Source organism: Arachis ipaensis, chromosome B3, assembly GCF_059453495.1.
Source record: "Arachis ipaensis isolate K30076 ecotype BB chromosome B3, ASM5945349v1, whole genome shotgun sequence".
Taxonomy (NCBI): domain Eukaryota; kingdom Viridiplantae; phylum Streptophyta; class Magnoliopsida; order Fabales; family Fabaceae; genus Arachis; species Arachis ipaensis.
In genome coordinates, this window is record NC_142438.1 from 104,080,083 (window position 1) to 104,089,784 (window position 9,702).

General features: G+C 38.9%; 1 non-coding gene across 1 annotated transcript; it reads left to right on the top strand.

Annotated features, from left to right (window-relative positions):
* The first annotated feature begins 940 nt into the window (after positions 1–940).
* LOC148571871 (small nucleolar RNA R71) lies at positions 941–1,048 on the top strand. The gene has a single exon (XR_015908674.1). It is a non-coding gene; the product is annotated as a small nucleolar RNA R71 (small nucleolar RNA).
* Positions 1,049–9,702: the final 8,654 nt, after the last annotated feature.

Genomic DNA, 9,702 nt, shown 5'->3' on the forward strand with positions numbered 1-9,702 from the left:
CATCAGAGCTCATGAATGGCAAAAGTAAATTCAATGGAATCTCTATGGTCTCAGTGTGAGCCTCAGATTCCCATGGTTCCTCATTAGGGAACTCCTTGGAGGCCAGTAGACGTCCATTGAGGTCTTCCTCAGTGGAGATCACTGCCTCTTCCTCCTCTCCAGGTTCGGCCATGTGGGGTATGTTGATGGCCTTGCACTCTCCTTTTGGATTCCCTTCTGTATTGCTTGGGAGAGTACTAGGAGGGAGTTCAGTAATTTTCTTGCTCATCTGACCCACTTGTGCCTCCAAATTTCTAATGGAGGACCTTGTTTCAGTCATGAAACTTTGAGTGGTCTTAATTAAATCAGAGACTACAGTTGCTAATTCAGAGTGGTTCTGCTTAGAATTCTCTGTTTGTTGCTGAGAAGATGATGGAAAAGGTTTGCCATTGCTAAACCTATTTCTTCCACTATTATTGTTGTTGAAGCCTTGTTGAGGCCTCTGTTGATCCTTCCATGAGAGGTTTGGATGATTTCTCCATGAAGGATTATAGGTGTTTCCATAGGGTTCTCCTATGTGATTCACCTCTTCCATTGCTGGATTCTCAGGATCATAAGCTTCTTCTTCAGATGAAGCTTCTTTGGTACTGCCTGTTGCTGCTTGCATGCCAGACAGACTTTGAGAAATCATATTGACTTGCTGAGTTAATATTTTGTTCTGAGTCAATATGGCATTTAGAGTATCAATCTCAAGAACTCATTTCTTCTGATTCGTCCTATTATTCACAGGATTCCTTTCAGAAGTGTACATGAATTGGTTATTTGCAACCATTTCAATGAGTTCCTGAGCTTCTGCAGGCGTCTTCTTCAGATGAAGAGATCCTCCAGTAGAGCTGTCTAATGACATATTGGACAGTTCAGACAGACCATCATAGAAGATACCGATGATGCTCCATTCTGAAAGCATGTCAGAAGGACACCTTCTGATCAATTATTTGTATCTTTCCCAAGCTTCATAGAGGGATTCACCTTCCTTCTGTCTGAAGGTTTGGACTTCCACTCTAAGCTTGCTCAATTTTTGAGGTGGAAAGAACTTTGCCAAGAAGGCATTGACTAGCTTTTTCCAAGAGTTTAGGCTTTCTTTAGGTTGTGAATCCAACCATATTCTAGCTCTGTCTCTTACAGCAAAGGGAAAGAGCATAAGCTTGTAGACCTCGGGATCAACCCCATTGGTCTTGACAGTGTCACAGATTTGCAAGAATTCAGCTAAGAACTGATGAGGATCTTCCAATGGAAGTCCATGAAACTTGTAATTCTGTTGCATCAGAGAAACTAATTGAGGCTTAAGCTCAAAGTTGTTTGCTCCAATGGCAGGGATTGAGATGCTTTTCCCATAGAAGTCAGGAGTAGGTGCAGTAAAGTCACCAAGCACCTTCCTTGCATTGTTGGCATTGTTGTTGTTTTTGGCTGCCATGGCTTCTTCTTGTTTGAAAAGTTCTGTTAGGTCCTCTATAGAGAGTTGTACTTTAGCTTCTCTGAGCTTTCTCTTCAAGGTCCTTTCAGGTTCAGGATCAACTTCAACAAGAATGCCCTTGTCCTTGCTCCTGCTCATATGAAAAGAGAGGAGAAGAAAATATGGAATCCTCTATGTCACAGTATAGAGATTCCTTGAGGTGTCAGAGGAAAATAAAAATAGAAGGATGAGGTAGAGAAGAAAGAATTCAAACTTATCAAGAGGGATAGAGTTCGAATTGTTGATAATGGAGAGGTGTTAGTCCTTTAAATAGAAGGATGTGAGAAGAGGGGAAGAATTTTCGAAAATAAAGTAAAAAGATTTTGAAATAATAAGAGCAATTTTGAAAATTTGGTAATTGATTTTTGAAAACTAAGATTGGGAAAGAAATTAAGTGATTTTTGAAAAAGATTTTGAAATTAGAAATCAAAAAGATATGATTGAAACTTAATTTTGAAAAAGATGTGATTGACAAGATATGATTGAGAAGATATGATTGAGAATCAAATTAAAAAGAGAAAGTTTTTAAAATTAAAGTTGATTACTTGACCAACAAGAAATTAAAAGATATGATTCTAGAATTAAAACTTTTGATCCTTTCTTAATAGGCAAGTAACAACTTGAAAATTTTGAATTAAATCACTAATTGTAGCAAGGATTTTCGAAAATAGTAATAAAAAAATTGAAAAGAAATTGATTTTAAAAAGATATGATTGAAAAGATATGATTTGAAAAAAAAATTGATTTTGAAAAATTATGAAAATTTGAAAAAGATTTGAATTAAAAACAAAATCTTCCCTCTAGTGTCCTCCTAGCGTTAAACGCCCAGAATGGCATCCATTCTGGCGTTTAACGCCCAAAATGCTACCTTTTTGGGCATTTAACGCCCAGCCAGGTACCCTGACTGGCGTTTAAACGCCAGTTTTCCTTTTTCACTGGGTGTTTTGAATGCCCAGCTTTTTCTGTGTAATTCCTCTGCTGAATATTCTGAATCTTCAATTCTCTGTGTTATTGACTTGAAAAGACACAAATTTAAATTTCTTTTTTGGATTTTTAAATGATGAGAAACAATAAAAAAATGCAACTAAGATCAAATAAACAAGACATGCAAGACACCAAACTCAGAAGTTTGTATACTAAGGACTATAACAATTTAAAAATGCATGTAGGAAATAACAAAAGACACAAAATAAGAGAAATTAAAGATCAGAGCAAGAAAATCATCAAGAATGACTTGAAGATCAATGAAGAACATAATGCATATATTTGAAAAATGCAAGAAGAATAAAGACATGCAATTGACACCAAACTTAAAATTAAACCCTAGACTCAAACAAGAAACATAAAATATTTTTGATTTTTATGATTTTATCAATTTTTTTGTGATTTTTCAAAAATTATATGGAAAAGAAAATAAAGGGATTCAAAATTTTTAATAAAAATTCCAGGAATCATTGCAATGTTAGTCTAAAACTCCGGTCCAGGAATTAGACATGGCTTACTAGCCAGCCAAGCTTTCAGTGAAAGCTTCGGTCCAAAACACTAGACATAGCCAATGGCCAGCCAAGCTTTAGCAGATCATTACTCTCAACAGCAAAATTGATAGAAATCAACAAGCTCTTGTGATGATAAGTTAAAAGCTCAGTCCAAAAAATTAGACATGGCTTCATGGTGCACGAATTGTGAATCACACTTTTCACAACGCGTACCACTAACCAGCAAGTGCACTGGGTCGTCCAAGTAATACCTTACGTGAGTAAGGGTCGAATCCCACGAAGATTGTTGGTTTGAAGCAATCTATGGTTATCTTGTAAATCTTAGTCAGGAAGTCAATTATGTTTATCAAGTGAATTGCGAATAACCAGGAGAGCATGAATTAAGTGTTACTTGTTGTGCAGTAATGGAGAATATGTTGGGGTTTTGGAGATGCTTTGTCTTCTGAATCTCTGCTTTCCTCTGTCTTCTGATTCACGCACGCACGTCCTCCTATGGCAAGCTGTGTGTTGGTGGGTCACCGTTGTCAATGGCTACCTTCCATCCTTCCAGTGAAAACTACGCTCACGCGCTCTGTCACAGCACGGCTAATCACCGGTTGGTTCTCGATCCGGTTGGAATAGGATTTACTATCCTTTTGCATCTGTCACTAACGCCCAGCCTTCAGGAGTTTGAAGCTCGTCACAGTCATTCAATCCCTGAATCCTACTCGGAATACCACAGACAAGGTTTAGACTTTCCGGATTCTCATGAATGCCGCCATCAGTTCTAGCTTGTACCACGGAGATTCTGATTAAGAGATCTCAGAGATACTCATTCAATCTGATATAGAACGGAGGTGGTTGTCAGGCACACGTTCGTGGGTTGAGGAAGGTGATGAATGTCACAGATCATCACCTTCATCACAGTTAAGCGCGAATGAACATCTTAGATAGGAACAAGCGTGTTTGAATGGAAAACAGAAATACTTGCATTAATTCATCGAGACACAGCAGAGCTCCTCACCCCCAACAATGGGGTTTAGAGACTCATGCCGTCAGAGAATACAAAGTTTAGATCTGAAAATGTCATGAGATACAAAATAAGTCTCTAAAAGTTGTTTAAATACTAAACTAGTAGCCTAGGGTTACAAAATATGAGTGGACTATGATGGATGATGCAGAGGTCAACTTCTGGGGCCCACTTGGTGTGTGCTGGGGCTGAGATTTAAGTAAGTCACGTGCAGAGGCCATTTGTGGAGTTGAACGCCAGTTTTTATGCCAGTTTGGGCGTTCAACTCCAGTTTTTTATCCTTTTCTGGCGCTGGACGCCAGAATTGGGCAGAGAACTGGCGTTGAACGCCAGTTTACGTCGTCTATCCTTGTGCAAAGTATGGACTATTATATATTGCTGGAAAGCCCTAGATGTCTACTTTCCAACGCAATTGGAAGCATGCCATTTAGAGTTCTGTAGCTCCAGAAAATCCACTTTGAGTGCAGGGAGGTCAGAATCCAACAGCATCAGCAGTCCTTTTTCAGCCTGAATCAGATTTTTGCTCAGCTCCTTCAATTTCAGCCAGAAAAATACCTGAAATTATAGAAAAACACACAACTCATAGTAGAGTCCAGAAATATGAATTTTTCCTAAAAACTAATAAAAATAGACTAAAAACTAACTAAAACATACTCTAAACTATATGAAATTATCCCCAAAAAGCGTATAAAATATCCGCTCATCACTTCACAGCCAGCCAGACTTCAACAAATTATCATGAAACTCTAGAATTCATTCTTAAAAAATCTGAAGAACAGAATAGAAAATTTTTGTTTTTTTGAAATTTTTTTTCGAAAATAAAAAGTAAAAAGCTTAAACATAAAATAAAATTACCTAATCTAAGCAACAAGATAAACCGTCAGTTGTCCAAACTCGAACAATCCCCGGCAACGGCGCCAAAAACTTGGTGCACGAAATTGTGATCATCAATGGCGCCAACATCATGGTACGCACAATTGTAATCTCAACTCTTTGTCACAACTCCGCACAACTAACCAGCAAGTGCACTGGGTCGTCCAAGTAATAAACCTTACGTGAGTAAGGGTCGATCCCACGGAGTCTGTCGGCTTGAAGCAAGCTATGGTCATCTTGTAAATCTCAGTCATGAGGATTCAAATGATTATGGAGAATTGATAATTAAAATATGAATAAAACATAAAATAAAGATAGAGATACTTATGTAATTCATTGGTTAGAATTTCAGATAAGCGTATGAAGATGCTTTGTTCCTCCTAAACTTCTGCTTTCCTATTGCTTTCATCCAATCATTCATACTTCTTTCCATGGCAAGCTTTATGTTGAGCATCACCGTTGTCAATGACTACTTCCCGTCCTCTCAGTGAAAATGTTCCAAATGCGCTGTCACCGCACGGCTAATCATCTGTCGGTTCTTGATCATGTTGGAATAGGATCCATTGATCCTTTTGCGTCTGTGACACGCCCAACACTCGCTAGTTTGAAGTTCGTCACAGTCATCCCTTCCCAGATCCTACTCGGAATACCACAAACAAGGTTTAGACTTTTCGGATCTCAGGAATGGCTGCCAATAATTCTAGCCTATACCACGAAGGTTCTAATCTTAGATTAGAAACCCAAGAGATATACATTCAAGCTTGGTTGCATGTAGAAGGGAAGTGGTTGTCAGGAACGCGTTCATAGGTGAGAATGATGATGAGTGTCACGGATCATCACATTCATCAAGTTGAAGAACGAGTGTATATCTTAGAGAAGAAGTAGGCGTGAATTGAATAGAAAAATAGTAGTACTTTGCATTAATTCATGAAGAACAACATAGCTCCACACCTTAATCTATGGTGTATAGAAACTCTACCGTTGAAAATACATAAGAACAAAAGATCTAGGCATGGCCGAATGGCCAGCCTCCCAAAGATGAAAAGTATGATTAAGTGTGTAAAAAGTGTATCTCAGTCTGAAAATACAATAGCAAAAGGTCCTATTTATAGAAAACTAGTATTCTAGGGTTTACAGAAATGAGTAAATGATGCAGAATCCACTTTCCGGGCCCATTTGGTGTGTGCTTGGGCTGAGCATTGAAGCTTTCACGTGTAGAGACTTTTCTTGGAGTTAAACGCCAGATTTTGTGCCAGTTTGGGCGTTTAACTCCAGCTTTTATGCCAGTTCTGGCGTTTTGACGCCAGAATTTCTATGCTGACTTGGAATGCCAGTTTGGGCCATCAAATCTCGGGCAAAGTATGAACTATTATACATTGCTGGAAATCCCAGGATGTCTACTTTCCAATTCAATTAAGAGCGTGCCAATTGGACTTCTGTAGCTCCAGAAAATTCACTTCGAGTGCAGGGAGGTCAGAATCCAACAGCATCTGCAGTCCTTTTTCAGCCTCTGAATCAGATTTTTGCTCATGTCCCTCAATTTCAGTTAGAAAATACCTGAAATCATAGAAAAACACATAAACTCATAGTAAAGTCCAGAAATGTGATTTTTATTTAAAAACTAATAAAAATATAATGAAAACTAACTAAAATATACTAAAAACATACTAAAAACAATGCCAAAAAGCGTATAAATTATCCGCTCATCAGTATGCAAGATTCAATGAGGTTTCACACTTTAATTTGAGGTGCAAGGATTGGTGCCAAGCTCAATTGTATGGATCTCGGAAGCTGTTTGGTCACTACAGTGAGAATCCCGATTACTTATCACCCGGCTGAAAAAATGCAGATAAAGACACAAACGGGTGTAAAAGTAATGTTTGGGATCCTGAAATCTGTTCTGACATTCAACACCCCGGAAGCCTGAGAACCTGTTTAAAACTGCTCAAGGGCTTTACGTGCCTTGTTTGGGACCCCAGAGGCTGTTGGCATTCCAAACATTGGTGGAGATTTCTGGATGAATTCAAGCACAAGCCACCATAACAGGAAGCTCATCAAATGTCCAACTTAAGGACTTTAACTAAAAGTGCTAGGTGGGAGACAACCCACTATGGTATGATCGTTCCTTTTCTATTTTAGTCTGTTTTTCAATTTTGATTGAACCTGGAATTGTGCATAACATTCATTGCATTCTGCATACTGCATAAAAAAAAAAAAAGATCACCCCACGCGAGCGCCCAGGCCACGCGTGGGCGTGAACTGGAAATCGGCATCAAGATCCAACGCCCAGAAAGTTGGGCTGGAATCGTGCGGCTGGTGTGCGTTTAGCACAAAACGGCCCACGCGTTCAGGAGTTTGAAGCTCGTCACAGTCATTCAATCCCTGAATCCTACTCGGAATACCACAGACAAGGTTTAGACTTTCCGGATTCTCATGAATGCCGCCATCAGTTCTAGCTTGTACCACGGAGATTCTGATTAAGAGATCTCAGAGATACTCATTCAATCTGATATAGAACGGAGGTGGTTGTCAGGCACACGTTCGTGGGTTGAGGAAGGTGATGAATGTCACAGATCATCACCTTCATCACAGTTAAGCGCGAATGAACATCTTAGATAGGAACAAGCGTGTTTGAATGGAAAACAGAAATACTTGCATTAATTCATCGAGACACAGCAGAGCTCCTCACCCCCAACAATGGGGTTTAGAGACTCATGCCGTCAGAGAATACAAAGTTTAGATCTGAAAATGTCATGAGATACAAAATAAGTCTCTAAAAGTTGTTTAAATACTAAACTAGTAGCCTAGGGTTACAAAATATGAGTGGACTATGATGGATGATGCAGAGGTCAACTTCTGGGGCCCACTTGGTGTGTGCTGGGGCTGAGATTTAAGTGAGTCACGTGCAGAGGCCATTTGTGGAGTTGAACGCCAGTTTTTATGCCAGTTTGGGCGTTCAACTCCAGTTTTTGATCCTTTTCTGGCGCTGGACGCCAGAATTGGGCAGAGAACTGGCGTTGAACGCCAGTTTACGTCGTCTATCCTTGTGCAAAGTATGGACTATTATATATTGCTGGAAAGCCCTGGATGTCTACTTTCCAACGCAATTGGAAGCATACCATTTAGAGTTCTGTAGCTCCAGAAAATTCACTTTGAGTGCAGGGAGGTCAGAATCCAACAGCATCAGCAGTCCTTTTTCAGCCTGAATCAGATTTTTGCTCAGCTCCTTCAATTTCAGCCAGAAAAATACCTGAAATTACAGAAAAACACACAACTCATAGTAGAGTCCAGAAATATGAATTTTTCCTAAAAACTAATAAAAATAGACTAAAAACTAACTAAAACATACTCTAAACTATATGAAATTATCCCCAAAAAGCGTATAAAATATCCGCTCATCACAACACCAAACTTAAACTGTTGCTTGTCCTCAAGCAACTAGACAAATAAAATAGAAGACTAATAGGTTGAGAGGCAATAATATCTCAGAGTTTTTGAATGAAGCTCAGATTCTATTTAGATGAGCGGGACTAGTAGCTTTTTGCTTCTGAACAGTTTTGGCATCTCACTTTATCCATTGAAGCTCAGAGTGATTGGCATCTATAGAAACTTAGAATTCAGATAATGTTATTGATTCTCTTAGTTCAGTGTGATGATTCTTGAACACAGCTTCTTTATGAGTCTTGGCCGTGGCCCTAAGCACTTTGTTTTCCAGTATTACCACCGGATACATAAATGCCACAGACACATAATTGGGTGAACCTTTTCAGATTGTGACTCAGCTTTGCTAAAGTCCCCAATTAGAGGTGTCCAGAGTTCTTAAGCACACTCTTCTTTTTGCTTTGGACCTTGACTTTAACCGCTCAGTCTCAAGTTTTCACTTGACACCTTCACGCCACAAGCACATGGTTAGGGACAGCTTGGTTTAGCCGCTTAGACCAGGATTTTATTCCTTTAGGCCCTCCTATCCACTGATGCTCAAAGCCTTGGGATCCCTTTTAATTGCCCTTGCCTTTTGGTTTTAAAGGTTATTGACTTTTTCTGCTTGCTTTTTTTTTTTTCTGCAAGCTTTGTTCTTTGCTGCTTTTTCTTGCTTCAAGAATCATTTTTATGATTTTTCAGATCATCAATAACATGTCTCATGTTCATCATTCTTTCAAGAGCCAACATATTTAACAGTCTTAAACAACAAATTCAAAAGACATATGCACTGTTCAAGCATTCATTCAGAAGACAGAAAGCATTGCCACCACATTTAACTAATTAGAATTTCTCTTATTAAAACTCGAAATTTTATTGCCTCTTATTCCAAAGATCTACTACTTTATTCATGTTTAATGATGATGAGAAAAATAAACTATAGCTTAACTGGAGATAAAATCAAATAAATACTAATTACTATTATATGACTTCTAAGGTAAACTTTTTATAAGGACACTGTCATAGAGTTAAGGCAGAAATTGGAAATTAACAACCTCTATTCTGGGGGTATGGGGGTTCCTCTGATCCTTGGGAGGCTTGGTATTACAGAAGACTTTTGGCGCTTCAGTTCCCTTAAGTCACATCCCTGCTCCTCTTGTTCTTTAAGCATATGGGTCAGCATTTGACTGTGTTCCTTCTGTTGTTTTATTATCTGCTCCATAGCTTCCTACATCTTGGTGATGGATGTCTCCAGATATTCCCAGTATTCAGCTTGAGGTATCTCTGGAAGGAATTCCTGTGCTCTCTTCTTGATGGGATCCTCCTGTGCCTGTTGTCTCTCCATTGATGCTTTGGTGATTGACTTTTCAATTAGGATATATTCAGTTATTCCCATCTTGACTCCAGCGTCC